We start from the raw sequence: 16,600 nt of genomic DNA, 5'->3' as shown, positions 1-16,600 counted from the left end.
CCAAGATGAAGAACAAGGAAGATGGCATTGCGTTGAAGTGGCGCCAAACTTGGGATTCTCCAAGTTTGGCGCCAACCTTAAGGAATTTGGTGGTCCCCACATCCTTCAGGAGCCAGCTCGAAGATCTTTTATATTTTGATTAAACTTTATTTTGTTTTACAAATAGAAAAAGATATTATTTAGTTTTAGAAAATATATTTTCCATTTATTAGGTTAGATATAAAAGGAAAAAGATTCAGCCCTTCGGGCTCTCTTCTCTTTTATGCACCTCATTCTACAGTTTACAATTTTTTTGAATCCTAGTTTTCTCTCTAAGCCATGAGCAACTAAACCTCCACAGTTAAGGTTTCAGAGTTGTTTATCTTCTGGATTTCTATTTCTTACCAACTATTTTAATCATGCAAGATTTAATTCATGGCAAACCATAAGTGACTAAACCCTAATTCCTTAGTAATTTACCCAGTGTACTTGCCGGTTAGTTTGTGGACAATTGAATTCCGCACCAAGTATGAAGCGTGTTACACACACACGCCTTCGATTTTGAGCATCTCACTAGAGCTTCAATTCACACTAAAGGAGTGGCGCGGCATGTTACACGCCAAACATCATGAAGCGTGTATGGCACACACGCCAGTGACCTTGGCCACTTTCTAAAGCTCCAATTTTCATCAAATGTGTGGCCTGTGACACGCCACAAATGAAAAGAGTGTCCCTCATACACGCCCTCAAGCTTCCAAATTAGCCCAGCTATAAAGCGTGCAACACGCCTCAATTAGGAAGCATGCTTTAGACACATGCCAGCGGTTTCAATTCAGCTCCTGGAAGCTCTAATTCACACCAATATTGAAGCGTGTAACCCGCCACAAAGGTGAAGAGTGTATGACACACATGCCTTCACCTCCTGGAGCTCCATATTGGCCCAAATGTAAAGCGCGTAACACGCTAAATTACTGAAGATTGCATGGCCAAACACGCCCTCAACTTGTCACTTCCTGGACTCTTCAATTTGGTCTAAAAAACTCACATCGAGTTCACTCCAACTTTCATGCAAGCAAAGTCCACAACTGAAAATCAATCAAGGCCACAAAGGACCCATTAGCAAGCAAGAATCATCTAGAGATAGTTAGTTAGAATTTGATGTAATTTGAATTTAATTTGAATTTAATTTGAATTTAGTTTGCATTTGAATTGGAGAGTAATATAAAAGCTATAGAAAACACTTTGTTAGGGGGCTTTACTTCATACAATTTTCTTCTTCTTTTTGAATTATAGCTTTGTAGCATGAGTCACTAATTTCTCTCCATTAAAGGGAGGAGCTCTGTTGAATCATAATGAATTGATGTTATCTTTCTCTTCTTCTTGATTCATGCATTGCTGTTTTAAGAGAGAGTTTTGTTCTTCATAACAAAGATTCAAATCTATTGAAAAATAGTTTGAATCTCACTTGAATCTATGATTAACTTGAAAAATGATCATAGTAATTGGACTTGAAACTTCTCTCTCACAATTCTTATGATTTTAGATCTAGAATTTGATAAGTGACATTGAATCAATCTTAATCTAGATCTTAAGAATTGTGTGGTTTTGAATCAGAGATCACACTTCACCTCTTTTCATGAGTAATTGATCAAGAAATTGACAATTGATTAAGTCAAGAGAAATTGAATCACCAAGAAATCGGGGTTCAATTACTTACGATTTGCTAGAGATCTAGCTTGCATGATTGAGAAGAAAGTGAGAATATTTAATCATGAAGATTCAACATCTCCAATCCTTAATGTTTTAATTCGAATTACTCTCTCCGTCATTTCATTGCTTTCTAATTCAAGTCACTTAATAACTCTCTTTTTATTCCAGCAATTTACTACTTTTCTTTAATATTTGTCATTTGATTTCCCATTTTTAATTCTCCGCTTTCACTTAATAACTTTCAGTTTAATTCTTGTTATTTACAGCTTCCTCTAATTCTTGTCAATTAATTGTTTCCTTTTAATTTCTAGCATTCATTTAATTACTCTTATTTTACTGCTTCAATTTACTGCTTCATTTACTTATGCTCATTTATTTGCCTTAGTTTAATTTCATCAGTATTGCTTTCATTCTAAATTTTGAATCTCAACCTATAGTTTGAATCGTTTAACTAGAATAGTCAATTAATCATGTTACTTGATCCGTAAATCCTCGTGGGAACAATAACCCACTCACCGTAGTATTACTTGATATGATTCGGTGCACTTGACGAATTATGAGGTTGCTATAGCTCGCATCAGTGAGCCAGTCGAATACCTGATCGAGTCGCTCCCAAATTTGAAACCAAGCCAACGCTCTGCCTTCTAAGCTGACAGCCACTAAATCCATCTTTTATTCCTCTGGGATGTCATAGATCTGGAAGAACCTCTCCGCCCGAAAAATTCACTGAATAACATCTTCGGTGCCTGAAAAACGCAGAAAATTGACCTTCATGTGCCACTGCAAAAAATCCTCAAGCCCCTGGGGCGAGTTGGACTTGTATCAACACCAATGACTGTGTAATAGCAGTGAGTTGCTCCTCGGCTAAACGGTTAATAGCCGCCTGCATTGATTGCATTCTCGTGTTCTCAGCCATTCTCTCGGCAAGAGCACCAATTGATACATAGGTGTTACTGCTTACTTAGGGAATAAATCAAAATGAAAAATAATTATATATAGTAAAAGCAATAACGGGTTCTAAGGTTCAATGCGTAAGGATGGAAATATATCAAGTATAATAAGAAGAAAATGAAAAGACAAAAAATAAATAAATAAATAAAGAGTACATAGAAAGTATAGAAAATAAACAGAAAAAAATAAAAAATAACAAGAAGAAGAAGACTCACATTCCATAATACTTTTTGTTTTGCCCTTTTCTCACTATTTTTACTCTTTCTCCCATTAATTAGTGATTCTTCAGGATTATGTCTCTTCTCAGTTTTCACTATGACCCATTTTCTAATCGTTTTGTCTTTAGGTAGCGTTTGGTGGAGAGACAGAGACGGAAAGACTGAGACTGAGAGACAGAGACTAAGAGACAGAGATTGAGTATTCTGTTTGGTGCAAAATGGGAGACAGGAATTGAACAAGAATGAAACTCTAATTTAATTTGCACAAAGGGTAAAATTGAAATTAATTAATTAAAATAAAAATATTTTAGGTATAAAATGTTATTAAAGTTTCAGTCTCCATCTCTAAAAATTTCAGTCCCTGTGTCCCTACTGTTTGGAGGTACTGAAATACTGAAATTTTAGAGACAGAGACAGAAATTTTAGTACCAGTCTCTGAACTAACAAACACGATACTAAGTCTCAGTCTCTCAGTCTTTATCTCAGTACCTCAAAACAAACGCTACCTTAATAATAATAATAATAATTCAATTTTATTAATAAATATTTTAAATAAAACTAAAATAAAAAAAACATATGCTAAAAATTAGTAATAATAATTCTGTTTTTAAAATAAATTATTGAAATTCAAGACAAAAATCTAAAAATATGTACTAACAATTCATAATAATTCAATTTTACTAATAAATATTTTAAATAAAACTAAAATAAATAAAAAAATAAATTAAAAATAGTTGCAACTTCTAATATTTTATATAAAATACCAAAATATCTAAAACTAATTCTACTCATTAATAATAAAAAATATTTTATGTAAAATAACAAAATATTTAAAACTAAATACTAATCATTAGTAATAAAAGCTAATCATGTGTGACATGTGGAAAACAAAATTACAGACGGTAATGTCGTTTTTCGTCTAATAAGTTGACGTTTTACAACGTTAAGATTGCTGCATCTCACACCCGCGTAATATATGTTTTATGGATAATTTTGGGTGAGTTTTACACCACTTTGGGCCCAATATATGCATATAAAAAAATATTGGATAGTCATCAGAATTTATCATTTTTGATTATCAATTAGCAATTAATATTTAAAAATATGAAATAAAATATATTGTTAAATTACTAGATTAAGTATTTATTTAAGTGCTATTAAATTGATAAAAAAAAATTTTTCAATAAAAAATCTTTTTATTTTTTAATTTTTTAACGTATTTAATAAATTTTTAGTACTAAGAATAAAGACACTAGAAAAATAAAAAACATTTAAAAAGTTATAATTTATATCTTTTTAAAAAGATCTTTTTCTTAAAAAAATATTTTTACATAACAAATAAATAAAAAAATATTTTTATATTATTATATTTAAACATAATTGATAAAAAATATTTTTATATAAAATATTTAAATTTAAAATTATTTTTATTTTTTATAAAATTTTTTAAAAAAATAACTTAAATTTTTTTTATAAACTCACTTAAACAAATCCTAAAATATTTATAAATTAAATTAATAATTAAGCAACGGCCAAAATCAAATAATTTTTGATAGTCCGTAACATTTATAAAATAAAATTCATATATATACCGTGTGCAGTGTCTTAGGATTTTCCCACCAAATTTGACTCTATAATAAAAGGTAAAGCATAAAGCATATAACAAAACCAAAAACGAATATTTGGAGCTGGAGTGGAATTTGGTTTTGACACCAATCTTTATTCGCCGAATTAAATTGTTAAAACCTTCAAAAAATTGGTGTCCTCTTTTTTTTTTAAAGGTTATTTTAGTAATTTTACAGAAGATATAAATACAAATTAGGTTTCACACGAACACTGAACCCAGTTACCCGGCCTCACCCTGACCCTGAGCTCCCTCCTCCCTGACCCTGAGCGGCTGGGCTCCCTGCTTCCCTCTTCACTCTCCTCTCTCAAGCTCTCTCGCATTTTCAGAGCACCGGCGGCGGCAGCGGGATTCCCTCACACATACGCGGCGGCACTCGTCTCTCCTCTCTCACAGCTCTGCCTCTCTGCGGCGGCAAGTCTCCCCACATTCGCGGCGGCGCGCTCGTCTCTCCTCTCTCACGGATCATCTCTAGCTCTCTCGGCGGCGGCAAGCTCCTCCTCTTGGTAACTGGTACGCTATTTGTTTATTTTGTTTATTTTTGTGTTTGTGGGAGGGATGTTTAATAATTGTGTTTGATTATGTATTTGATTACTGATTCTGTTTGATTACTGTTATTCATTTTGTTTGAACATTTTCTTACTGTTATGTTGTAATTGATTTAGCTATTGATGATGTAGTTAGTAGTTACCGTCGCCGAAGATTCAATAAATCAGATACCCACTTTTTCAATTTTTGCTATTATTGTATTATTTTAAATGAGTATCTTCCGAAATCACATGTGAATTATCACATTATAAAAAGGAAGAGAATGATAATAGAATATTATAAAATAACTAAATAAGTAATAAAATTAGGAAAATAAATACTAACTTGTACTAAGATATCTAGTGAATCAGTGGTACATCATATTCACATTTTAATTTATTTTACCTTCTTGTGTTTTCCTCCGGACACTCTTTTTCTGCTGCTGCTTCTTCTTCTTCCCTTGACAGCCACCATGTGTGGGATTCTTGCAGTGTTAGGTTGTGTTGACAACTCTCAGGCCAAACGTGCTCGCATCATCGAGTTATCTCGCAGGTTCGATTTTCCATCATGCACTCACATTTCTCGAAACTTGTTTCTTTTCATTTTAATTAGTAATAAACTTTAAATATTTTCAATTTATTTAACAAAAACATTGAAAATTACAATTTTCTAATTGCGTTAGTGTGCGCGCTTTTGAAAGATTCCCTGATGCTTGGCATTTAAGCGACATAGGAGTTCAGTAATTTTTTAATTATTTTTGTGATTTGGTTCCGATTGATTATAAAATGGAATCGGAGAATGCAGATTGAAGCATAGAGGACCTGATTGGAGTGGATTGCATTGCCATGGAGATTGTTATCTTGCTCATCAAAGGCTTGCTATTGTTGACCCCACTTAAGGGATCAACCTCTTTATAACGAAGACAAGACTGTTGTTGTCACAGTATGCACCAGTTACCTATGATTACATTATTATTATAATTATATATTTGTATCATTTGAATGTTCTTTAGAAGAATGCTTTATTTATTTCTTTTAATTCTAAAAGTCAGATGAATGTGGTAATATGGAGCTTTTAAGTCTACAGTCGATGCCTATTGATAGTAATGTATATTTCTATTTATTTTCTCCCAATAATTTTTGGATTAGGTGATATTGCACAAAACATAATACAAATATGCATTGTGTCATATAATCTAATTCTGAAAGATGTTAGTATATATGATTTACGAATAAAGAGGTGTTGTGTGTTATACTATTTAGACAAGAGGCTCTAGTAACGTGTACTTTTTTGAGCATGTATAAGAGTTGACATTAAAAATCAGTTGTCGAAAAATGGAGTTCAAATATACTCATGTGTGCAATCCTTTTTATTGAACTAATTTTGATGATATGTATGTTTAGTAAAGTTTCCAAATGTTTTAGCCTTATATATTTTCTTTTCTTGTTGAAACTGTGCCATTAGGTAAATGGGGAGATATATAACCATAAGGAACTGAGACAGAAATTGAGTTCCCACCAGTTTCGAACTGGAAGCGACTGTGAAGTCATTGCTCATCTTGTAAGTGTTAAGAAATCTTTTATATTTACTGATTATTGATCAACTTCCCCCCATGAGTTATATGTATTATCTGTAAAATGTACTTTTGTTTCGTTTCATCTTTATCATAACATGGTTATCATGCAGTACGAAGAGTATGGAGAAGAATTTATTGATATGCTGGATGGGATGTTCTCCTTTGTGCTTCTTGACACAAGAGATAAAAGCTTCATTGCTGCTCGTGATGCTATAGGCATTACCCCTCTTTACTTGGGATGGGGGCTTGATGGTTTGTGGCTTCCTCTTCTTGTTTTTGATATTATGAGACATTTTTGAATTTTTCACCTTGAGCTTAATGATGTCCCACATCTCAAAGGTTGTGTTTGGTTACTATTCTGAGATAAAGGAAACACATACACCGGGGGATAGAAATAAATTTGTAGAAGGGAACAAAGACAAAAACTTGAAAATCGTCCCTATACCAGGAAAAATCTTTAGATAGTGTCTCTACTTCTAAAATAGAGAGACACTAAAAACATGTCTTAGGAATATTTTTAAACTAATTTGTGTATCTTCTAAAAGAAGGGATGTTGGAGACGTATCTCTATCATCCTTCGTCTCTTGGTACGAACCAAATGCTGGTGAGCTATCTATTGTCCAATTTAAGTCAATTCGAAATATTTACAGAATGGTTTTAGTGGCTCTAAAAAGTGAAATAAATCACGAGCTGGTTGCCATCTGAGTGTTTCCAGCAGTTGAAACATTTTGAGTGTCTAAACCAATACATACCCTTGTGTTTTAAGTATAATTAACACTACACAACATATTGGTTTTCAAACACAGTTTAATCCTCTCAGTATTTGGCTTGTTTGTTTATGCTTTTGTGTCACCTATGGAAGGGATGATTTATTTGCAGGATCGACATGGTTTGCGTCTGAAATGAAAGCTTTAAGTGATGATTGTGAGAGATTCATATCTTTTCCGCCAGGGCATATATATTCCAGCAAACAGGGTATAGACATGTTCATGCCTTGTATTCTTGTTCTTTAAATTATAATTTTTTTTTTTATATATTATGTAATCCATGAACATTGTTGAAATATGTTGTGCTTGTAGGAGGATTAAGATGGTACAATCCACCATGGTTCACAGAGCAAATTCCATCAACACCCTATGATCCTCAGATCCTACGTCAAGCCTTTGAAAAGGTATGATACTATTTGGTCGTCACAATGTAATTCATTTTCCACTTTGAAATGATTCTTCCTCATTTTAAAATTTCAATTATTCTGCATATATATGCTTAGAGAGTGGTTCAGATACTCTTCAAAACTTTAGATAGCCTGGCATGCCGTATTTGTGACTATTGTACGCTTTGTTTAGGAATCTGAAACCATTAGTTTCGATCGGCAAACTACTTAGGTGGAAGAAGCGTGACAGTAAATTTTGGGGGAAAAACAAAGAAATTAAAAAGGGACTGTCAAATTTCTATGTGCTTTCTTAGGAAATGGATGTATCAGTTTGAATAAATTTCTATATGAACTCAACCGGATATTAATTATTTTTTTTAATTATTATTATTATTTTATTTAGGTGGATAGAGTTAAATCAAGGTGGAATCGAGTTACCTCTTTTTTATTTTTTCTTTCTCAGATATACACTTTAAAAGTTTATTCGAGTTCAGATGCACCCGATATAATTACCCTATGAAAAATATATTTGCATTTCATGAATATTGCATCACTAATATGTTGAATCCAATGGCTTGGTACCCGAATTATGGGGTTACATATATAGTTTAAGAAGATTTCAAACATTAAATTATTTGATACACTACTAATGTGTGTGCTGCATGGACAATAATTTGAGGAGTCAGGATTGATTTTTCCAATGTCTATGCTATCATTTAGGCTGTGCTTAAGAGGTTGATGACTGATGTACCTTTTGGCGTTCTTTTGTCGGGAGGACTTGACTCATCGCTTGTCGCTGCCGTGACCAATCGTTTTGTGGCTCAATCTGCAGCTGCACAACAGTGGGGATCGCAGTTGCATACTTTCTGTATTGGTTTAAAGGTTAGAATTCATTCTTCAATATAGGTGAAAATAAGCCTCATTATCCTTCTTTAAAAAAATAAATTGGTGTATTAGATTGTACATGCTTCATTTGAATTTTGTCACCGTTCAGGGCTCTCCAGATTTGAAATTTGCAAAAGAGGTAGCAGATTATCTTGGTACTCGACATCATGAACTTTATTTCACAGTTCAGGTGATTGTTTATCATCATTGCTCTATTTTTGAAAAACATTAATCTTGTCCTGGCATTTCAATTTTTTGTTCTTTTTTCTTTTGTACTTTTGTTCCATAACAGGAAGGTATAGATGCACTTGAAGAAGTCATTTACCACATTGAAACATATGATGTAACGACTATCAGAGCAAGTACTCCAATGTTCCTTATGTCCAGAAAAATCAAATCCATGGGAGTGAAAATGGTTCTTTCGGGAGAAGGTTCAGATGAAATATTTGGAGGTTACCTATATTTCCATAAAGCACCTAATAAGGAAGAGTTTCATGAAGAAACATGTCGAAAAGTAATAGCAAATTGTTACATCATCATGTTTGATTCAATGCAATTTGAAAATTTAATGCGCTTAACCTATTAAATTTTCTTCCTTTTCATTCCTAGTGTACTTTACCTTTTCATTCAAGATTTTGGTTTCCTGATCTCACAGATCAAAGCTCTTCATCTTTATGACTGCCTAAGAGCCAATAAATCAACTTCAGCATGGGGTATAGAGGCACGTGTACCATTCTTGGATAAAGAATTTATCAACACAGCCATGAGTATTGATCCAGAGTGGAAAATGGTATTTTATGTTCACTTTTTTCTGTGTTCCTCTTGGTTTGATCGCCTGCAATGTTGATTGAATTTCTCTTGCTTCAGTTTAACTGTTAAGGTCTTATTCTTTTGATCATTGTTCATCATCATAACTCTTCTGTTGCATCAACTTCTTATCTACTCTTTAAGGTGTTACGGTGTAGCTTACTGGATAAGGCATGTCTTGACACTACTAACAAGAAACCTTTGTGAATTTGATTCAATGGTCATGTGAAGTTAATCTTTTTAGCTAAGTTTTTTAATCACATAATGAGATATATGACCATTTCACAGATACGACCTGATCTCGGAAGGATAGAGAAGTGGGTATTGCGCAATGCATTTGATGACGAAACAAATCCATATTTACCGAAGGTTTGTAAAAAATTTCCAGCTCACACTGATTGTTATCATCTCACATGGTGAAGGCTATCTGAAACGTTGTATTGCTTTGCCATTTTTAGCACATTTTGTACAGGCAGAAGGAACAGTTCAGTGATGGTGTAGGGTACAGCTGGATTGATGGCTTGAAGGAGCATGCTAACCAACAAGTAAGCTCTTACTTGCAGCTTCTTGTGTTGCAAACTATCAGTAATTAACTTTTATAGAGTTCCATTGATGCCATCCCATGGTTTCTGCTCTTTTTCACTTTACAAACTGACAGGTCACAGATGGAATGCTGTTGCATGCTAACTATGTTTACCCTGAAAACACTCCCACAACAAAAGAAGCATACCTCTACAGGACAATTTTTGAGAAGCACTTTCCGAAGGTGGGTTTTCTAAGTTTCTTTTTAAAATAAACATCCCCCCATTTCTTTTTTTGTGCTCAAGAAATTTTGTTGAAAATAATGGATGTTAATGAATGCAGTTAGCAGTGTGATAATTGATAAGTATTTAGAATAATAGGATGTGATAATATTGTGGAAAATAGTGAAGTTATGGCATTTTTATTATTGTTCTTTAAATTTCCGTCCGAAATAACATAAAGATATGGCTGAAAGGGCAGTTATAAACACTTAAGTAGTTTTTATTATCGAGCTAGCTTTTGATATAGAGTTAGATTCGCAGTTTTTGAAGACAAATCAAATTGACTTTGCTTACAAACTTATATCTTGCCGAAACCCATCTCTAATTATGTTGCAACCATTTTAACAGAATGCTGCAAGGTCAACCGTTCCAGGAGGTCCTAGTGTTGCGTGCAGCTCCGCAAAAGCTGTGGAATGGGATGCCGAATGGTCAAAGAATCCTGACCCTTCTGGCCGTGCTGCTCTTGGTGTTCATGCAGCGGCATACGAGGCTGCAGCGGATGCAAAATCAGCCGAGCAACGGGACCCTCTAAAAGGCCCTTTATTCTGACTTCGAAGAACAAAAAAATGCAAAGCTTTGTCTAGTGAGGCTTATTTTCAGGTAGATGAAAAATTAAACTCTTGAAGAAGATTGTGGTTGCTCATTTGTATTTCGCACGGTTAGCACAGCATTTTAAGCTGTTTTGACACTAGCAGAGTAAGATAACCTTTAATGTATACTGTTCGCAATCTTTCTTACATTGTGTTTGAGTAAGATTCATTTAACTGGAGTTGCAATGGCAACTCAAATTCATAAATAACAACAATCAAGAATTCCTGTAAAGTGAACAAAAGATAAGAACTTTGCTCTTTGGTTTGCTATAGTACTTGAGGCTCTGAGGGTACCCTCAAGCTGCCAAGGGCACTTTGATGGCGTTCTGTGTCTCAACTCTCAATAGTCTTTCAACTTGGGACATCATGCAAAATAAATAAATAAACTTTCTCAGGATAGCTTGCCTTTGAGAAGCACACTATTGATTCTTTTCTATTTTGGTTATTTTAACGTGTTCCTCTTCCAAAAATTCAAAAACAAGACTCAATTCTTTGGAATATCCAATTACTCCTATATGCTATTCTCTTTGTGCAATACTATTTGTTAGATCAATAGATTTTCTCAATTTTTTTAAATCTTAATTGATGTTGTATAGTGTAATTTCAATCCAACACCACACAAGATTTAAGTGGAAAAAAAAACATGCATGAGAAAATTTTGTACGTGCGAAATCACCCTTGCACCCTTTACAAAATCAATTGAGAAAACAAAAAAAAATTAAAAAGAATCCATTTCTACCTGAAAATTGCTTAAAAACATAAATTTGCTCCAATTTGTATCCTGAACAAAATCGACTGACTTTTTCATGTGTACGGATTCCATATATACAGGCTTTGGTATTTACATGCGTTCGTTAGTTGTAACATTTTTTTTTAACATGAACTTCGCATTGCTCAAGAGGGAAAGTGAACATTATTCCACCATGAAATGCAGCTCCAAAGTCCAAACCTCTTTGATTTATTCACATCAGGTAAATATTCCGCGAAATTTAGGTGCCTCTGTTCTGCTAAATGCAAGTACTTCTTCATATTTTGAAGCATACACAAAGCCCCATAACTGTGTATATGAGAGAAAGACCAGTTAGTTCTTCAGCTATAAATGTCTCTTGAAACTAGCAACCAGAAAAGATGAAAAAGAAAGGATGAAGGAGTGTGTAACATTGTGTGCCAAGTGAGAAGATTCGAAGAAGTTGCATGAGCACCTCTACTTCCTTCACTTCGAAATCTTGAGAATTTGCAAGGCAAGGATTTCCGTAGGTTTCCGAGACCGAGCTTGAGCCATTCAATCTTCAAGAATATTGCAAGAGTTTGAAAGGGATTAAATAAAAACACAAGGTGATGATATATGATTGAAGACATGTTCACATTTCTTCCTTTTTATATTTTTCAATTTTTTTCTTTTGGCAGTGTGAAAACAATTTAAGCAGAGAGATAGCGACGGAAGTAGAAAGTTCTTACAGATCACCATCCAAATAAAGCGCAAAATGACTTCCCCCTCCAATTGCTAAGAACTCACTGTTGCATAGTGTGAAATAGCGGTTTAACCCTGCAATGTTGTGGTTAGTTTAGGGTTTAGCATTTAGAATTCTAAACCAAACAAAAGAAAAGAAAGGGAAAAAAAAGAGAGAAAAGGAAAACCAAACAAACAAAAGTATTCCAAAATTTGAGAAAAGCCTCATGCTGAGGCTGAAGACTAGCAATAGATTTCAAGGTTCCAAGATTCTACTAGAGGCAACTATTGAGCATGATAGTATTTTTATTATTTTTAACGATTCATAGATATTCGGATGAATGTGAAATTATGATGGAGCAAATTCAACTCTCATTGACGAACTAATCATTGAATGTAGCAGACGACATTCTCACATTTCTGAATAAAAGTAAACTCAAGCATTCCTCATTGGCTCATAGGAAATGGTTCTTATATATAGTTGAAAGACGACATTATGTTCACCATATGTCACACAATTCCTGAAATTTAACCTTTTAATGATTTTCATGGGCATAATTTCTAAGGTTTGCACCATAGATTCAAATATCAATGCACCACATAACAAGAAAAACTAACACCAATTCATTAATCTTGGATTTTGATTGTTAGATAAGCACCGTATAATTATGACAGCAAAAAGGATGAAAGAGTAACATGTTCAAACTCGGACGGAAGAAGATACCTGTTGGACGATATATAACAGGATGGCCAGAAATATTTGTGAAAACAAATGTACTTTGTTCCCTGTACCAAATATTTGTCATCAATAATACAATTACAGATACAATCTATCGGATAATCCTTGGATAAATGAGTTTTGGTTTGACCTGGTATTTCTTGTTGGATGGTCTAAGAGGCGCTTCAACTAAGCTTCCAAACACTGCTCCTCTTCGGTCTCCGACAACCTGAAATGGAATAACTAACATTTGGAACCAATCCATGATAGAAACGAAGAGAAATTAACCTTACAAGTTACAAATAAAAGATTCCAATACTGAATATATCTTTGATAATTCAAAAGGTATTAAGAGTTTTCAATCCATAGCAAAGAACTCAAATGTCATGTAGGACTTGCAGGCTTCCAAACTGGGACTTGAATTTGTAGAAAACATGAACTATCCCATTCTACAACTAATGCTAGTGTTGAAACTCCATAGAGAAGTGTGTGCTTATGGTTAAAATTTGCTCAGGGAAAGTTATAGGGTACCAGGCCAAAGCTTGCTTCTTCGATAAAGGGTTGAAAGTGATATACCGTTCCTCCAAGTGAAATAAAAATCATAATAAAATATCAATAGCTTTGGAATGAATCTTCATCTCTTGATACCTGTACAGCAACAGCCACTTCCTTCCATGAACAAGAGCAGGAAGAGAAACATAGAGAGTACTTCTCATCGCCTCCGAAAGGAGCATCGACGGCTCAACCAAAGACACAGACTCTGATTCTTTCCCTTTCACAGTTGCAAGATGATTCATCTCAACACCATTCAATCCAGAACCATTTAGACAATCAGAATTCATTTCGGAATTATTATCCTTCCGCCCCTGATGGCGAAATCCACCGATCCTAGCAGCTTGGCGAATAGCTCTACCAAGTGATTGCTTACTCCTAGAGAACAAGCTTTTCTTTCCACCATTATTCTCCTTCAACGATGAATCGGGTAAAGGGTTATTACCTTTGCATTATCTCCTCCAGCATCTGATGAAGACAACAAAGAATATAGAAATGCACTGAAAGATGAGGTGTCAGGGCCATCAACTAAATCATTGCTACCCTCTTCAGTTTTCTCTGATCCACTTGTTGTTCCTCCAAATCCCCCTACCTCATCCTTAGAAGGAAAAACAATCAATCATCTTCAACTTTACTCTTAAGCCAGAAAACAAAAAACGAAAAATAACCTTCAAAACTTAATTAAAGGGCAAGAAAAGGAACAATAACTAAAAAAGCGTAAACCTCGTACTTGGAGACCTGAATTTTAGCCAAGAAGCAAAGAGAAACATCAGAAAACAATAATATGAAAAGGGGAAACTTACAGAAGGTGGTGGAGGTGAGTGTTTGAGAGTGTCAGAGTTAGATATTGGATTCAGGATAACAGATACAATCTGGGTAGCTTTGCTACGCAAAGATTGCTTCTTTCCCATTCTTTTTTTTCCCCCTTTTTTATGTATAGAATTGGAATAATTTCGGATTCTGATTCATTCCCTGTAGCTGCTTCTACAAAAGCAACAACAACAACAATAATAATAATAATAGTGTTGTTGCTTTTGTTGGTTATGGTGGTGATGGGGTGCTGGCTTTGAAGTTCTAGTGTTACCAAACTATGGATGATGAAGACTAGGATATGCAGCAGAAGCTTCAATGGGGATTGATAATACACTATATTGAATTGAACGAAAGGCTGAATAAATTGAATCAGCTAAACTCTTTTGAAAGACTCCATGGCCCAATGGATAAGGCGCTGGTCTACGGAACCAGAGATTCTGGGTTCGATCCCCAGTGGAGTCGTAATTTTTAAGTTGAAACTTTTTATTTTTGCTATATTTGGCCTCAACATTACGCAATTGATTTTCCTTTTAGTAATCTTTAACAAGGAAATTTTTTTTCCCTTTTGTTTATGGGTCTCCTCAATACTCTTTTTTGTCTTATAACATGAGATGTTAAATATAATGAGAAAAAATAGCAAAATAGTTATTAAAAAAATATAGTAGTGAGTTTCGGGTAATGATTTTTGTCGGTTCATCCTTAAACAAATTTTATTAAGTAATGGTTGATATCTAAAAGTGTGATCTACTGATTTACGTTAATCATATTTTTTTAAATTTTCAAATGGGGTACCTATATTTTTCTACCAACAGAAAAAAAAAAAAAAAATTAAAGTTTATAACTTGCTACTGTGTTTTATCTCTAATAATATTTTCTAAAAAATGTTATACTTATTATTTTGGCCATATTCCTTACTCCAATATTTTTGTAGGAGTATCATTAACTTTCATAAAAATAATTACTAAATGTACCCCTTTTTTTTTTGAAAAAGTTACTAATTGCATTTTGATTCTTCTAATTATTGGTTTTTTAACTTTATCTCCATTCCCTTTTTTTAGGTACGAAAAACTGACAGAGATTAGAGTTCTTGGAGAGTATCATCGAGATTGAAGCAATCTCCTTCCGAAATAGAGTGCGAATTGGAAAACCCTAACTCTGCCCTCCCCTTTCTTTTTGATTTTAGATACAGAGGCATTCAGAAAAGAGAAGCAGTTAGTGTTTTCATCCAACTTCAATCCCTACCATTCTCATCCTCTTCCTCTACTGCAAGTTTCGTACTCCTCCGCCGCCGCCGCAACACGCCTCCTCCGCTGCCACTCCCTGCTTCCGCCGCCGCGCCCTGCTTCTTTTCATTCTCACATTAGAAGCATTCAGAGAAGAAAAGGTCCGCTAGGGTTTTCATACAATTTCAATTCCTGCATTTCTCTCTTCCTTTTCATCTGTTGCACATCTCACTAGCATCTTTCAGTTAATGATTTTTTTTTATTTGCATGGTATGAAAAGTTTTTTATTTGTGAAATTTATCATCACGATGTGAAATTGTGGATCATATAAAACTTTTCAAATACACCGGTGGATTTTAAAAGAAATATGCTAATCCCCTTTTTTCATGTTAATATGCTTGTATTGCTTAGGTTCCACTTAGAGGTTTTGCATAGTTCTTTGTCATTTATTGGTCAAAGGACAATATTAGTCCATGAATTGAGGGAATTCCCCGTATCTATATACTAGTTAGTCGTGTTCTGCTGTTTGGTCAATAACTCTTGTTTTTCTGCAGTACGAGTTAGGCCACACTGGTATATTGATCATTCAGATAGCATATGAGAATATATTAGCTTTTGGAGCTAATTTATAAGGGTTCTAATCTTTTAAATATCAAATAGGTGTTCTACTCTGACTTAATTATGCCGTGGATTTAATCTATTCGTGAATGACAAAATTCTATTCACAGAAAATTTTTGAAAAGCTCATGAGCAATACTGTTGATACCTAGGAACTGCACTTAAAAGGAGTTGTGTATGTAGCAATACCTGAAGTGCTTTTATGATTTTAGTATCTAATTTATAATTGAGGCTTGGTGTTTTGATGAGTTATTGTCTGCTTAATGCTATTAATTAATATTTTTGCATTAGGAGGTTGGTGCTCGCCTTGTATCCATTGGTCGGACACAAGAGCTTGAAAAGAAACAATTTGCTACTCGTGTAAAGAAATTGGAAATGTAACTATGTAAGGTTAAGTTTATT

General features: G+C 34.0%; 1 non-coding gene and 2 pseudogenes across 1 annotated transcript; 2 read left to right on the top strand and 1 right to left on the bottom strand.

Annotated features, from left to right (window-relative positions):
- The first annotated feature begins 4,752 nt into the window (after positions 1-4,752).
- Positions 4,753-11,241, top strand: LOC112720798 (asparagine synthetase [glutamine-hydrolyzing] 2-like; annotated as a pseudogene).
- Positions 11,242-11,597: 356 nt separating this feature from the next.
- Positions 11,598-14,655, bottom strand: LOC112720799 (uncharacterized; annotated as a pseudogene).
- A 91-nt stretch (positions 14,656-14,746) lies between these two features.
- Positions 14,747-14,819, top strand: TRNAR-ACG (transfer RNA arginine (anticodon ACG)). The gene has a single exon. It is a non-coding gene; the product is annotated as a tRNA-Arg (tRNA).
- Positions 14,820-16,600: the final 1,781 nt, after the last annotated feature.

This window comes from Arachis hypogaea, chromosome 11 (assembly GCF_003086295.3).
Source record: "Arachis hypogaea cultivar Tifrunner chromosome 11, arahy.Tifrunner.gnm2.J5K5, whole genome shotgun sequence".
Lineage (NCBI taxonomy): Eukaryota > Viridiplantae > Streptophyta > Magnoliopsida > Fabales > Fabaceae > Arachis > Arachis hypogaea.
Note: the sequence above shows the minus strand (reverse complement) of the source record. Positions and strands in the feature narration are given on the sequence as shown.